The 16,953-nt window shown below is 42.2% G+C and overlaps 1 protein-coding gene across 3 annotated transcripts in view; it reads left to right on the top strand.

Annotated features, from left to right (window-relative positions):
• Window positions 1-1,112: 1,112 nt before the first annotated feature.
• Window positions 1,113-16,953, top strand: part of SGMS2 (sphingomyelin synthase 2) — a 62,637-nt gene continuing 46,796 nt past the window's right edge. Inside the window, exons 1-2 of one of the 3 annotated variants that reach the window (XM_075929704.2) lie at window positions 1,113-1,762; window positions 12,703-12,786. The gene's annotated coding sequence lies outside the window, so the exon portion shown is untranslated. The other 2 variants (XM_006119299.5, XM_006119300.5) reach the window with 2 other exon arrangements.

Genomic DNA, 16,953 nt, shown 5'->3' with positions numbered 1-16,953 from the left:
CTTGGACGTCTGTGGAACTGTTCTTATGCATACCATTTTAGCACCTCTGTAGGCTGTAGGATCAGGGCCAATGTAACTGAACACTGTAGTTTAACACATCTTGTGATTTTGTAGTCTTTAGAGAGAGATGTATTTTGTCAGCCAGTTCACTCTGACTTTGATGGAGGGAGGGGCTTAGATGTCTCCTGGAAGAAATGTGTTTTAACCAGGAAAAGTGATGGACATGAAGCAATGGGACAGGAAGTGGTCTGAAAGCAAGGAGGTTAGTAAGATAGCTGGAAAAGAGCACTAAAAACCTTTAAGTCTGCCAAACAGCTCACAAAGAGGCTTGGCAGCCTTGTTTGGGTATTCATTTAAAGGCAGCTTACACCAGTTCGGAAGGGCTTTGCTCTGTGTGTTTAGCGGGCGCAGGGGTGTCCAAACTTTTTTCAAAGAGGGCCAGATTTGATGAAGTGAACATGAGTGAGGGCCGACCATTTTGCCTGACATTCTTTGAACCATTAAAATTAAATGCAAATTAACTATTTTATGCAAAGTTTATTGCAAACGGCATACTTTTCATTTCGTCACATGGATGACAAATCTAAACAGGTGTTAAATCACTCTGCCTTTCATATCTGAAGGCCAGATGAAAAAAAAAATCCAGGAAGCTGAAATATATGTCAGGAACATTGTAAAGTACATTACATATTATTGGTAATAAAGGTTGTCCGTCAACTTTTAAGTTCAAAAAATATGAACAGGAACATAACACCAAGTATACATGTTGTGCCCAAATATATTTATAACTGATTTAGACCAACTGACATTAACTGAGATTTTACAATGTGTTCATCTCAATACATATGGATTCGTTGGGGGGCCATAAAAGATAGATATTGCCAAATTACCTGTGGGGCCGTATTAAACCGGAACAGGGGCCGCAATTGGCCCGCGGGCCGGACTTTGGACGTGCCTGCCAGACCAATGCAATCTCGCACATTCGCACTGTCCCTGCCTGACAGCTCGGTACTTCTAGTGCTTGTAGCAAGTGAGCTGGCAGGCACTGAATCAACTCCTTCTTTATCTCTGCATTAAGCTCTCTCTCCACCTTTAGTAGCCGGGGGGGAGGGAGGGAGGGGTGCTCTTTACAGGTCTTACCGGTTTTTCTAGCCTGGCTTTGAATAGCAGCAGCACTGGGGTGAGTCACTGTTTGGAAATGGAGGGGGCGGGCGTGTGTGAGTGTGTAAGAGAATGAATGATGTCAGGCAAGATGCAGGCTCCCGAGAGGAGGGGGACCGAAGAGCATGAAACTGACTGTAAACATAGCAGCGCAGCAGCAGCACGCAGAGAAAGCTGCCTCCAATCCTCTCTCCCCTCCTCCCCCCTTCTGCCTGCAGCCGCCCTCAATCAGGAGAGCTGCTCCAGCTGTAGCACTGCTGAGGTAACAGTGCAGCAGGATCCGGCAATCAATTCAAGGAAGGCTTCCTAAGAAGCGGCGTCCTCCCTATCGCCCGTGAGGTCGGTCTGTTTGCCAGGAAAGAGGGGAGAAGAGTAAGAGACAGAGAATTGCAGAGGAAGAGAAAGGTGCGGACAAACTTTCTAGCCGCTTCTTGCTTCGGCTACCACCCCAGAAGTGGGAGTGTCTGTGTCCTGGCTATAAAGAGCTCCAAAGCCCAAATGTCAGAGAGTTCTGAAGCTGCGAAGGAGACTTCCCAGTTCCCTGCTGCCTTTGGAAGAGGAACTACCTTCAGCTCCAGTGTTTCCATATACAACTAAGTGGGTACGTTGCAAATGACACAAATCAATACAACTTTGCATTCTGCAGAGTAAAGATGGGAAGGCTGGAAGGGGTGGCTTGTTTCCGACCTGTACCAAGGCAGCCTCAGTATTTCACATAAGATGTCTAAAACTAGACTGGACAGAGTACTAGAAAATGCAGCTGTAGAGAACAATCCTGCATTGGCAAGGTAATCTAATAGGTCTTTTCAATTTCTACCATGATTTATTAATTTCTTTTACTGACTGTTCTTTTCCTTCCTTCTGCCTCTGCCAAATAATTTTTACTTACTAAAAACGTGTTTCTTAAATCCGGGAAAAATGAGTGATACCATGAGCTGCTTTGTTTTGCTTGTAAATAGCTATTTAATCTGGGAAACATAATTATGTAATTTTTTAAAATGTTCCTTCGTTACCCAAGAGTTATAAGTAAACACTTTGGAGTGGTGCTAAGAACATACTTGAGCAAAGGTTTGTAAGAACTTTTAAAAATTTGTTGTTTGAACTATTAAAAATATTTGTTTTACATTCTAGATAGATGACTGGTTTTGTAAAGGTCAGCTCCTTGCTGTTATTGATGCTCATGAGAGTCTTGCCGTTGGCTTTAGTGGGAACAGCGTCTAGATCCCTATAAATCTTTGTGAACTTGCTTACCTTCTAAGTTCATTGGATCAATGCATAATTAAAGTGCATCTTTTGCAGAATAAAAGAAAACTTTAATCCTTTATGAAATGTAGTTTGCAGCAGAGGAGAAACTGATTGAAATGTAGTATCTTGGAAACCAGATACTTTTTTAAAACTAAATGATTAGATCATACTATGGATTAGTTGCTTTTCAACTACTTTTGCAAGCAGTCCTTTTTAAAGCTCAAACAAAATAACCCAAACTTCTCAAACCAGTCAACTTTTTATATTCAGAACTCAGGAACCAGTGAATAGTTTTTTATATTGGAAAGAAACTTATGTTCTAAAAGGTCAAGCTTTGTTTGAGTGAAATTTTTGATAATCCTATAAATAGATATTTATACATCTAAAATGTTAATACTGCAATGATAACTCAATAGGACTACTCCTGCTGCAAAGTTAACCAGGTGTTTAAAATTTGCAGGATTTGGGGCCTTACAGCAGCATTAGCAGTCACTATTTAAATTAAAATATAGTCTTCATATTTGGGTTAAATTAAAGAATTATGTATTGTCTTGATAGAAAGTATAATGGGTTTTCATTTTCCATCTTTGGATCTTATATTTACAGAAGGTGGTCATGCTGAAAAAGAACTAGATATTGTTGTTAGTATTAGGCATGATAGTGTAGTTATGGTATTTAGGTGTTTGAGAGATGATTTTACTGTATTTTTCTTAGGAATAAATTATATTACATGTGTAACTTCCTTTAATTTTTTTACCATTAGAGTTTAGATATTTAAGTTCAATAAAAGCTGCTCTAGAGCTCGATTTGATGCCGGTTAAAGTCAATGGGAGTCTTCCCTTTCCATGGTTACAGTGGGGATGGTATTGGGCCCTAAGGGCTGTTGGATAATACTTAAGAAATACTTTTTACTTTGAAGGTTTACCATTAGTCTGTATGCAACTTGAGTTCTCTCAGGCTTTCTCTAACTCTTTTTGAGCTTTGGTTGAGAAGATGACTCTCAAATGTCCCTTTCCAGGCCACAAAACTGTCTTCTGATTAACTTTTAACCTTACAAGCAAATGAGTTCTAACAATGAAGGGCAAAATGCTGATTATTCCTCATTTCCACCAGTGCTAGTCAGAGGAATTTCAACCAAGGTGGTTAGTTTCAGCAATGGTCCTGCAGCACCTTAGAGGCTAACCAAAAATGTTGATAGTATCATGAGTTTTCGTGGGCACATTTTCTCTAAAGTGCTGCAGGACCTCATGACAAGATGTTAAAATGACATGATCTGAATTGCCAGTTTGGATTTATACAGATGTTGTCTCCATCAATGTTTCCTGTTTTGTTTGTGTGTAAGTGATATATAATCACTTACACACAATTTTAGGCCTCACCCTGTAATCAATCCTCACTGACTGAAATTGCCCATTGACTTCCAGGGGAGCTCTGTGTGCATAATGATTGCTGATTGGGCACAGTAACGACATATCAATATAATTCCTGGTTAAAAAGTGTTTCTCTTCTGAATTTTGACAGATACCTCAGATTTTTAGAAGTGCCTGGATTAAGTAAAATTTAACCATAGACAATCATGAAACTGTTCTCTTTGCAGTCACAAAACAGAATATTTCTCTGGAGACCCAAATTATTGCTTTGGCAATGTACAAACTGATATATCACACACAATAGTCTACCATTCCATCATCTGCTTGCCACTTGAAATTGCAAAGGTTCAACAGTACCTAAAATTTCAACTTTGGTATCTGTAAGCATAAACTCATTTCCCTTGTCAAAGTTCTCTTACAATGAGAAAACACATTAGTAGGCTATGATTATCATGAGGTAACGGACACTTGTGAGTTTAAAACTATATAGTCAAACTTTTTAAGGATCCTGTCTTTTTGGCTATTATAAAATTATTACTTGGACAAAAGTCAAGTTACCTGAGAAGGAAATGTAGGGCTGGATCCACAAATATAACCCTACTTTTTATTCCTAGAACTTTATTATTTGTGTTCAAAGGACGTGATAAGTCTGTTTTCGTTGTCTGTGCTGAGAAACACGAGTAAATTATACAAGCAGGAAAAAAAGTAGGAGAAACAATCGTATTTTTAGGTTCTTCCAATTTATTGACACAAGCCAAGATTTGATAATTATGATGCGGGGGGGGGGGGGGGGTGGATGAGCAGTATCTCCTTAAAAGTCCCCCTGTATATTCATGATCCTTAGCCTCCAGGAACAGTCTCTTCTATTAGCTAAGAAAATTTAGAAGAGTAATGTCTCCAGAAGACTTTACTGTGTAGATGAAATTATTAGTAGCGCATACATATTTCAGTCCTGGGGGAATTCTGCAATTTTACTATGGCTCCAATTGCAGAATTCTCCCAGAACTAATATCGTTATCGTTGTTGTTTTTGTTTGATGTTCTTCTGTAGGCTATCAGCTAACAAGATAGTTTCGCAATATTAATGTAAGATAGGCAGTGCAGATGCTATGTCACTTTATTTAGTATGTATTCAATACTACAGTCCTTCTAGCAGATGCTGGAAAGATTAATATAACACAGACACTACTGTTTTCGTAGATCTGTGTCTGCTGGGAGAAGTCTTGTACCATGGACACTACTGTCCCAGAAGATGATGAGACTTTAGGAGCTAAAATGAGCATTGATGGGAAAGTTTATGTAACACAGATACTACTGTCTTCTCAGATCTGTATCTACTGAGAGAGCTGCTTGACCATACTGGACACTACTGTTCCAGGAGAGACGATATTTTAATGACAACAGGGTCCCACTGTCTCAGTATGTTTTTGTTTTCAATATCACTGTTAGTGTGACTGATACACATATACATAACAGAAATTGGTGTAGCTATCACTGTGTAGCTTATTGGGGGTGCATCCTATATTAACAAATACTTATGGTTACTAATATGAAGTGCGGTGGAACTTAAACTCATTATAGTAAAATAACATTTCCTTTACTCGTTAGTAAATCCGGTGTTAATTTTGTTGGAGGATGTTCAAAAGATTTCTGGGCCTTTAGGGGTGGTGGACCATGCAGTTGTTCATTATGGTTTCTCCTCCTGTAACTGCCTGGGGTCTTAGTCATTCATTACAATTTCCCACCCCTCTTTGGTCCCTCACAATAGATATCAAGTCTCCTATAGGTCCTCTCAGAAGTTTTTCTAGTGTGTGCTGTTCTCTAGTATCAATGACAAAAATATAAAGTTTTTAAAAATTTCCCCAGAGTGTGGATTTTTTTGGACAAATCCTAAAAATGCTACTTTGTGTTTGAAAGGGGATGATTTTTCGCTCAGATATTTTAGTACCCATGATAATTTTGAGATTTGAGGATTTCTGTATTTTATTTTTCCACTTACAAAAGTGTAGGTATGATCAATGGATGTACACATTTAGTCATCAGGCAAGACATGGTAGAGCTAATGCTATGATTTCTTGCTATTACAGTAATTATTTCAGTCCAGTTTTAGTGAAACTGCCTTTACCAGATATGGTGATCCATGTATCTATGAAAATGAGGGATATACGTTCTCAGGGCCCATCCCACTCAATTTAAAAAAAAAAAAAAAAGATTGTTTTGGTGTCCACCTACTCTTTGTTCGGCCAGCTGAGCCATTGTAACTGACAAGAGGCATTGGAACATAAAGGACGCTCCCACTATGATATTTTCTTTAAATTGGTGACCAAGAGAAGTTAATGAATCACTCTCAGGTGAGGTATGAAACTTCTGAAGTGTACACTTAACTAATATGTGCAGCTTTGCATTCCTAGGACTGTGACCCTGGGACTGTTCCTACTTCCTCCCTGTTGCATTTTATACCTATTAAGACTGTAATCTTTGTGTGTCAGAATTATTTTTTATTATTGTTTGAACATTGCCCCACCTAAAGGAATGTCAACCCTGAATGAAGCCTCTGGATTCTACTGAAATACAAATAACGAAGTATTGCTACATTGTTCTACCCACCTACTTCAGTCAGTCTTCTAGTCTCCACCTAATCAGATCCTTATAGGTTCATGTTTATTCTGATTGAGGGTATTTCTGTGAGCAGGTCAGGATTAATGCATTTTCTTCTGATCACCAAACTGGAAGCATACTTTTAGAAGGACTCCTGGGTTTGCAATGGAGAGTGAACCAATCAAGCATTTTGCAAAGTGAGCTGCTTTCTAGTAATGTGCAAATTGAGCAGTAAAGTTTTCCCAGAGTGCACCATGGTCCTAGTGCTAAAGCAGCCACGTTTCAGGGGCAGAGGGTACCTCAGACTCTAGGATATGGTTACCTTGACTCAGTTTTGTGTACGGCAGAGTGGACACCAGAGCTATAAATTTGAGCACAGTTTAGGAAAGTGCTAACATGAGGTTTAAAATACAATGTGTATATTCCAAGTCCTGGATTCCTTAATGGGGTCAGCTGATTCAAGTCCCACTAACCCTGGGCTTATGCAGAGGTGAAAGTAAGCTGGTGCATCCTCATGTGGTGCTCCAACAAGAAGCCGACCAACTGAGACGCTTGACTGCAGCTACTCTCAGCCAGGCTTCTAGGGCTCTCCTGCAGGTTGCCTTGCTTAAGATGCAGGCAGCCAAAGGGACTGGCTGGGGGTATGCACGTACCCACTCCACCCTCCCCAATGTGGGGCTGCCCCAGCCCTTCCTCCTCTCTCCGACCTCACATGTCCTTTAAGGAGGCTGTGGGGCTGCAGCTGCACATGCCCAGAATTTCACTACTTTAAGGAGCAAGGGGAAAGTATGCAGCTTGTGTGCCTTCCTCTTGCTCCCAGGTGCTCGGGGGAGGAGCAGAGGAGGAATGCACAAATTGTGCACTTTCCCATTGCTCTCTGAGGGCATGTCTACACAACAGGGCTAAAGCCAAAATAAGCTAAGCAACTTGAGCTACATCAGTTGCGTAGCGTAAGTCGAATTAGCTTTTTTTCGGCTTTTGGCACTGTCTATGCAGCAGGAAGTCTGAGGAAGAGCACTCTTTCTCCAACTTGCCGTACTCATACAAAGAGGGTTACAGAACTCGGAGTAAGAAGTCTTACCCAGATTTTCAGGTGTTGAGTGCTTTAAAAAGCATAACAAATTTATTTTGTGAAGACTTGAAGTATCTTGAACTAACACCCAATTCATTAACAAAGCAAGGAATACTGAATTATTTCTCTGTTGGCACCTCATGATGCCATCTGCATGTTTTGTTAGTCTTTGAAGTGCTACCAGACTAATTGTTTAAGTTTTTCCTGTTACAGACTAACTTGGCTACCCCTCTGAAACTTTTTTCTCTCAGTTGGTTACGTGTCATTTACATAAACCAATCCCAAACTGTTTGCTTATCCACACCCCAGATCCACCTTACCCCATAGTAAATTGTTCAATGGTGCTGTGTAGTGCAGCAGTTGTACAGCCTTCCTATATTATCTCAAGGAACATAATAGCTGTTAAGAGTGATAAAGGTCAGGGCCTCCTAGTAATTAAAATCTTTTACGTAGGGAGGGCACAATAAAAGTCAAACACCTGACAGGTGGCTCTGTATATTCCCTGTCACAGCAATTCCTGTCACAGCTTCTAATGCTTTTGTCCCTTCCCCCCCCACATCAACCTCATGAATGGGGAAACAGCACTTGCTGTTCGTAGATGCTTTGTTAGGGTGCCAAATTCTGCAGCTAGTGTCTGTTTGAGTCTGAACACAGACTATATTGAAGCACAGTGTTCCCATCACCACAGCCTCAAAAGGACATGTTAAAAATTGGAATGCCACATTCTTGCTTTGGCAGTGCTAACAAAACATGCTTAATGTAATACTGTCCAATTTTGCAGTCGGATCCTTCCCATTATTCCCATTTAAATTTCTATACCATACAAATTTTTAATCATCTAGAATTAAAAATATTTTCTAGTTCTAAATTTAACATGTAGCCGTATGAAGTGCTACAGGTTTTTAATTGGTTTAATTCATACTTGCATGTTCAGTTTTGCTGATCATTTGTTGGCTTTGAAGTCTGCTTCTAGGGGATTTAGATTTTACTTTTAACCAACTACAGTTTTAAAAAATATACCTATTTATATGCAATTCTCTCTGGAGTCTTGTCATTGTCTTCAGTGGGAATTGGATCAGGCTCTACATAGCAATTGGGCACCCACAGTTGACCCCTGCCAACCAATTCTGGCTTAGGCCAGTCACAGGTGTCCAGGTGCTGTGTAGACATGCCCTAAGAATGCTATGTAAATGCTGGGCTGGCCCACAACATTTTGGCACCTGAGACAGGGAGCTCAATGATGCCCCAATGCCCCCTAGGTTGGGCCAAAACTTTGAAAGGTCTCAATTCTGTCTTCCTTCCTGTTCTACTGTCAAGGTACTGCAGAGAGAATACATGTGCATCAGCAGCAGACACAATTTTCTACACTCTGGGTCAGTGGTCCCCAACCTTTTGGGTCTTCCGGGTGCCCGGAGGCAGCACCGCACATGCGCTGCATGCCTGGGGTGGGGGCCGTACATGCGCTGGGGGCCCGGGGTACAAGAATGGCTTGGTATGGTCCTGGTCACTAGGCGGGTGCACATAAATGCCGCTGGCACGGCGTTGAGGACCACTGCTCTGGATCCTAGTGGCATTCCCCTCTTCCCCCCCCTCCCCCCATAGTCTGGCACCTGAGGCGGCTGCCTCAGTTTGCCTCATGGTAAGGCCAGCCCTGTGTAAATGACAGTATATATGAGTAAACTTACTTTTAGTTTAAATTCCATTTTTGGAAGCATGAACATGGTTCCTGCTGATTTTATGGGAAGTTTTGCATTCAAATGAAACTTCATAATGTATCAGTTAGAGCCCATTCCTATCTTCCAGCGTACCCATGCAACTCTTGATGTCTGCAACAGGGCTTATACAGGAGGACTGAATTTGGCTCTCACAAGTTTAATTGGCAACAAGGCCAAATAAAGATGCTGTTGGCCTGTTAATTACTGAACATCTGCAGTCTGCACAGAGTGCTTTTGTTTCTGTGTTTATGTATGCTTTTCATGGAGCTTTGAGATGTGAGTTAGAAAATAAAATGACACCATTTAGCAATATGGTGCAAATAAAGACTATCTAAAGTGAAACCTCTATGTGAGTTAGAAATATGAGTTGTAACTAGCATGTTGGTAGATGTCTTCAAAATAAACTAGAAATTTGTCCATAGCTCAGAACATAATCAATCGTTCTTCTTTTTTCACAGTCTGAAAAAGCTTCCAAGGCTGATGTGGTTTTTGGAATCTTGGTGTTTGTTTTTAGTGCAGGATTACTTGGAAGAATAAATATATTTTCCTGGTCATTTTAGAAGGACTTTGAGTTTTCGCATCAGACTATCGTTTTAAAAACACACAAAGCCACCCCAACTAAGTCCCTTACATTTGAAATTGCTTCAAGGAATTTCTTCACACCTCCCCAAGATTCTCTGATACTCTGAGATATTATGTCACAACACCCTTCTGTGAAGACGCATTGACAATTTACTATGCAGTTTTTTTCTCCAGATGATAGCCTCTGTTGGGATTACATCCTCCATTTACAGCAGTTGTGCTCAATCGTAGGTCCTCCAGTTGTCCTCTCCCCATCCAGGCAGGACAGATGCTGAGCAGAATTGGTGAGGCCAACTCTGCTAGGGAAGATGCAGGCACTATCTCAGCAGCCCGCAGCAATGTCCTTTTGCGTTGGTGGGCAGTCGAGTGGGCTTGACTCCCGCAAAGCCAAAAATGTCCCGGATATAACAATTGGAGGCGGGGATAGTCGCTGGACCAGGGATCAGATCCTTCGTTGGCATCCACGAGGGCTATGTTAGTTCCATGCAGCAAGTAAAAGGGAATTATACGTAGGCTACCATTTTTATGGCGATTGGTTTCCACCTGGCGCACACAGTTCCGATTTTATAAACAAAAGAGGATAGGGGACAGGGTTAGGAGTAACACCTAAATCAACTTCCCAGTCCTCCTCATAATAAAAAACACTAGTTAGATTCCAGCCAAAAACATTATTTGTGCTATTGTACCAATCCTTAGTAACATTTTGATTGTGTTAAAAATGCCCAAAATATTCATTTAAAAGGTACAATTGTGCTGAAAACCAACATCGATGGGTGGACCGATTTGGAACTTTGCATTTTGCTGCACATCGTGGGGTACCCCTGACAAATCTACCTCCTACTCAATTTTGTGTAGATCAGCGGTATAGGGTAATGTTAACAAAAGGAAACTTAGGGTGGGTGCTAGAGTGGGGAAAGAAAATAGGGTCATATTTGCATACCAATTTGGATAGGAGTTTAAAAAATTAAGATAAATGGGTGTAACAAAAAATGGGGGTTCACCAGCATGGCGAACTGGAAGGGAACAAACTAAACAGTCTGTTACGTTTCCTTGGACTGTGTACGCCTTCATTCTTCAATGGTTGATGAGTTATCCTGAAAAACAACACATATGCGACTTGGTTGCTGTTAGGATCGTTTACTTAACCAATTATGATGAACTAAAACTAGATTTCGGTTGTCTTGGTTTTGGACCCAATAGGTGTTGGGGTACTGGCTAACCTGCTTGATGACAGTAGATGACAGTCTTTTGTACCACTGGCCTTGGGCTCCGTGACCCAAACCTTGTCACTCTGGTGGCATTTTGGAGTCCACTGAGGCGGTGTGGCCATCTGGATATCGGGTGGTCTGGAAAAGGATCAGTTAATACACAACACAACCTCATCTAGGACTAGATGCCATCCTTTAAAGTCTGGATTTGTATTGGCTAATCGGAGTCCGTGCTTTAGAGTACCAATTTTTCTTTCTACGACTTCATTACTTTCAGTATGGCATTTTAAGTGAATATGGTGACAGACGTTGAATTTTGCAAATAGATATTCTAGCTGCTTTGCATTAAGTGGCGGGCCTCCATTGGTTTGGATTTCATATGGAATTTCCCCAGTGACTTATACATTTAATAATTGCTAACCCAACTGCAGAGGCATCAGTTCACCTCATAGGTAGGCACTACAACTGTCGTGTGCCAAGATCGACCACTACAAGTGCTTTTGGGTATTATTTTGCCCCCGGGAGGGGACCAAGGAGATCAACCTGCCATGTCAGACCTGGTTTAAAATATTCTGCCTGAAAGGTCTCTGCATTATATGTAGCCCAGTTCATGGCTTTATATTGATGACAACGTAAACAGTTGTGACTGACTTGTTGCCATGTTTTTTGAGAAATCTCGGGCTTTTAACTTAAGGCGTAACGCTTACACGCATTATAATTGGTTTGCGGACCCCAATGTCCCCATTCAGCATGTAGCCATTGAGCTAAAGCTGATGTATTTGCTGGGCTAGACGCTAACTGCATTATATTCTCATCAACTTGTGCTGATTCTGTTGGTGTGGGTGCCTCCCATGTTTTGGGATTTTCACTTTGGAGGCATTGATCTGGGCACATGTGTGCCCAATGAGTATCGGGTTTGTGAGATGGACAATGGGTAACGAACCATGTTTTCATATGTGCGGCTGCTTTAGCTACGGTGGGTTCCCAAATTTCGGGGTGCTTTTGAAGGTGATCCGGTCTCTATTAAGATTTTAACATTATACGTGGAGTCAGTTCCCAAAATGGGTGTTACGCCTTTAGGATGACTGGTGACTACACTAGCTGCGATGGCGTTGGCTTTTTGGGCTCCAGTATTGGGGTAGGTTTATTATTAACTGCTCACATTTTGTACAATAGTAGCCTGCCTTGTGGCCTAATTTGGTACTGCCATCTGTAAAAATCCAAGGTTCTAGTTTTGATTCTATAAATGTATAGAAATGTATGCTTCTTTTGATAAGTGTGTTCAGGTGCTGGTAATGTTTTTTATCCCACTGGAGCCATACGATGGTGGCTGTTGAGGAGTTTTTCTCACATGGGCTGCGTTCCATTACCACAATACCCCCTCCGTGTTTTAAGCCACTTAAGGCTGTCCACTAGTGGGGCTTCTAGAATTCCACAATGATTTTTTTTCCCCCACATTGCACCAAACTGTAGTGCTAATAATAGGGTACCATACAGTCCATAATTCTTTTCAGGTCCCTGAAGTGATTTTAAGGCTTGGTGTACTAATTGGTCGTCCTGAGGGACTTCCATTATGAGGTGTGTGGGGGACCAATTAAGTTTTACCTTGATATCGAAAGTTGGATTAAAATGGGACAGTGGCTGGGGGAGGGGGGAAGGTAATGTAACTTATTAACCATTTTAACGCAGTATGCTGCAGGTTCCCCCAGCTTACTGTTGTTCGTTTCCCTCTTATGGTTTTTTGAATTACAGCTAAAGCATGTGCAGCCTCTGGAGGAAACAAGTGTCGCTGATCATTTAAAACCCCTAGAATGCTTTGGACTTCCTTGTTTTAAGGTGGGTGCTTTTGTGACCCATTTCTCAAGCTCTGAAGTCTCTGGGCTTTCAATGATGGCTTGGTTGGGGGTTATTTTTAGGCCCAGAAAGGAAAAGGTGGGACTCGGGACCAGTTGGCTTTTTTTTTTTCATTAATTTTCCACTGATCCATCCCACTGATCATCCCCTAAAGCCTTCACCACTTGCTGTGTAACTTGAGCTGCATCTTCTCGGTTACTTCCTATTACACAAATATCATCTACGTAAGACAGAAATCTACAAGTGGTTGGAACTATAACTTGGCTCAGGGTAGTTGTTAAGGTGGCAGTGCTAACACTTGGTGAGTTACAATAGCCTTGTGGACGCACGCACACCATGGATATATTTGGCCATTAAATGAGAAATTGAGGATGCCTTCAGTACCTCGCATTGGCACCTGATAGAACGTATCCTTTAAGTCTAAAGTTGAGCCCCATCAAAGATGCTTCAATCTCAGGTAGGCTAAGTGGGGCGGTAAAAGGGATTTTTTTCTACACATTCATTGGCTTACCTATAGTCTATAACGAAGCGATATTCTGGTTTAACGGGAGGATTTGGGTTTCTTTCTTCCCCATCCAGGAGATAAAAATGGTCCAGGGCCAGCACATAATATTTTCCTTTCGTCTAACAGTTGGGCTATAAGTTTGGTTATATATTTCGTTCCCTCTTCTGAGGTGTGAATAGGTTTAAACGGCCAATTAGTACAGGCTTTTAATTTTGGTTCGCGTACGGGAACCATAACGGTTATTGGGAGACTTTCTACTAGCTGCTGTTTTAGCCGCAGCTTTCTAATTTCGTCAATGCCCTATAAGTTTGTTTCCCAAAAATGCCTTGTTCTTATGTTCCTTGCCAGCCCTGCATACTTTCACAATGACCCCTTCTGATTGTTGGGCATGATGTAGGCCCTGAACCCAAAGTTTTTTACTCGTTTTTCTCATGGGGAAGTGAGGGGTGAATAATGGTGATCTGAGCGCCTGTGTCTATTAAAAATCTTTTTGGTTGGGGTGATCCTACTATATTTAAACATACATATGGGCGCCTGTCCTCTAAGGTTTCTTGTTGGTCGGCCGGATGACATTCAGCCTCTACTCGTTTTTTGGAAGGTGATCACTGGGGGCCCAGGTTTTCCAACCCAATGTTACTGCTATGTTTTCTTGTTCTTCTTCTTTAGACATGGTTCTAACCTTTTCTTTTGTGAGCCTTGGCCTAATAGAAAGCCAAAAAGTGATCTTCCATATTTGGATCACATGGGTGGCTGACTTTTTGGTTTTGTGTCAGCTGGAAATGCTTCCCTTTGTTGGGGTCTGGGTATTTCTATTTGGCTTGCCACTTGATATATGTGAGGGAGGTTATAACCTTCTACTGTGTGAAGCCACATCAAAATTCCAGAGTCTCTTTTAATCATCCTGTCCACTGCTGCCTGGATGGCCCATCCTGATAAGGGGATTTGGCTAGGGTCTGTGATAAACTGGAAGGGATTTGGTAGCGCTTGTTGTGCAGGTGTGAGTCCTAACGGGATGACTCGAGCATCCCGAATCTTAATACTAAAACCGGCACAGGCATACATTAAATCTTCCCTGGTAATAATGGTCCCTTGCGGGGCAGCTTTGGACTGAAGTGACCTGCCTAACACCAAACTCACTAATCCGGGGACCGTCAATGGGTACACCGCATTGCCTGCTACTAGTGAGTTTTTGCCTGCTCCTTTACTGCAAGTCGGGGCTCTCACTAGGTGTTCTGCTTCTTCTTTGTCTACTAACTCTGACCTGTTATTTAAAGTTACACGTCCCAACCACACCACCGAAGGCTCTCCTGCATTACGTTGCATGTCCTCTAAAAGGGCTTTTAATTTGGTCTTAGACCGGGTGCGTAGGACCGTGACCTGGTTAGTAAGTCCAGTTGCTGTGTCATAAGTCATTTTTGTGACGGCTACCGGGAGTGCCTCCACCTCAGGCTCTTTCACTGAGGGTGGGGCGGTTGGTGCTTTTAATTTTTCGAGAGCTTCCCATGGATAAGAGGGGAGGCTCAGCTTCTTTTTCTGGGGTCACATCTACATCTTGGCCGGGACTGTTAACCTTGGCCCTCTGCAGAGTGCCACACATGGCAAAACTTAGCGCTGCGTGGCTTGAATCTAATTTCTGGAGGGTCTTTTTAAACATGACCCACAAAACTTCTGCTACTTTTTCGGGTTTAAATTTATCAGGCTTTAGTTTCCTTTGTTCTCGAGTTTCTTCCAATTTTTAGACTAATTCTGTTAAGAGGGTGTGTCCTGGACTACCGGGGGTAACGGGGGTAGTTGGGAGGGTGGCTGACACGTGGCCACCGGATTTCTTAAGATTTTTTTTTCCACGGCAGTCAAAAGCTTCGCCAGGTCTGTTTCGTTTCCTTTTGATTCTGTTGTTACACAGGTGGGGCTTTTAGTTTCATCCTCCGGATAGAACGTGATAGAATGGTGTGTCCGTAGCAAACAACCTTAAGATGGCATTGTTAGGGGGGCTGCCCATGTTTTAGAGGCTTGCCCAGTTCCTACTTTTCTATTAAAGATCATCGAGGGGTTGTTGTTTTCATTACTTTCCAATTTGTGATACGTTAAATGGCAAAACACATTTTCTGGATTTTTCACTTGGGGGGCCTGCTTGCCCAGGGACACTGGCCATATCCTGTTCGTGACTCCATGTTGGTTCTCGGTTCGGTAAAATGGCAGGAGTCCCAGAGGCTTATGGCCAAATACCCAGTGAAAATACCGAATGATGGCAAGACAACAAGTTTTATCAAAGAAGGAATGATTTATTAAACTGAACAACTTAAAATGAGCAAATTACCCAATATTTGCCACAGAACAATGGAACCACAGCAATTTTTAAAACTCTACCTAAGTTACAGCTAAGTCAAATATATACACATTTCAAAAACTGTTTCTTTAACACTGAAAATAGCAAAGGTAAAAGTTACCACTGAGCATTATATTTTCTAACCTGTCTCTTTTAAACCACTTAACAACAAAGAGGGTAAATTAAATACTTACGAACTCAGCAACAACAATAGCACAAAGACATACAAGGAATCGGAGCATGCTTGAGATTTGTACACCCCTTTTTAGATTCGGTGGGTGGGAGGTGGCCTTTGGGTGATCAGTCCTAAGCCAGACTCAGATTCTGTCTTCCAATATTTGGGAGTCCTCCCCGAGCTTAGGGCTAAGGGGTTTTTATGTTGTTGCCTATTACCAGAGTACAAACAATGGGTGTGGTCCGGGTGTGGTGTGCTGGACTCTTGACAAGCTCCATTTTATTGGTAGATAAGCCTTGTTGCTATCCATGTGACGTGGTGAGGTTGCTGAGGTAGATCTCGGCTATGCCCGCAAGGCCTGGCCAAGAGAACCCATACTTGACAGAATCCACAGCACCAGACATGTATTTGATTACAGATCTGAGACCCTTCGCTTCAGGGCACAGTTGAAGGGTACAGAATGCAGCATGAACACTGCTGGTTAAGCGTATTAAAGGGTTTTCAGGCCTTACCACTTCTATATCAAGTCTCCTAGTGCTTTTCTGATGATATTCCAGGGTAGAGCCTTCAGGGCAAATGCAGATTCAGTCTTGTAATGAGTCCATTCTTGAATGAACAGTACTGCTTCCTGCAGCTTCTGCCCCTGCGATGAGCATGGGGGACCTCCTGCTGCTGGCTGTACCAGGTCCCCCCAATAATCCCCTGCGTCGCATAGCTTGGAGAAGGGAGCGATAGGAGGTGGAGCAGGGGCTGATCTTGGGCATAGGGATAGAGTAGGGGCAGACCGGAGTGGGGATAGGAAAAGGCAGGGCAGTGCTTGGGGCAGGAGGGGAGGTGCCAACAGCCCTGCACCCCCATAGACTGGCCCTAACTGAAATCGTTTTGTTGTTTTTCCCCAAGGAAAGTCAAATATTGCTCTGTCATGGATGCAAGATTCCCATTTGATGCCTAAGGGTGAGATCCAGCAAAACTGACCAAAGCTTGTCTGCTGCGGCTTGTGCAAGATGCCAATCCAATATATAACGCTTTCTGCTTCCCACCAAGGCTTCAGACTTACTCTTCTGTCAGACATCCTCTGTCACTTGTTGTTGTTTCTGTAGGTGTGCTCAGTTTAAAAGAGGAAGGGAGCAACGTTTTCAAAAT

This window comes from Pelodiscus sinensis, chromosome 4 (genome assembly GCF_052426305.1).
Source record: "Pelodiscus sinensis isolate ZL-2025 chromosome 4, ASM5242630v1, whole genome shotgun sequence".
NCBI classification, from domain to species: Eukaryota; Metazoa; Chordata; order Testudines; family Trionychidae; genus Pelodiscus; species Pelodiscus sinensis.
This window is presented reverse-complemented; position numbering and strand designations above follow the sequence as displayed.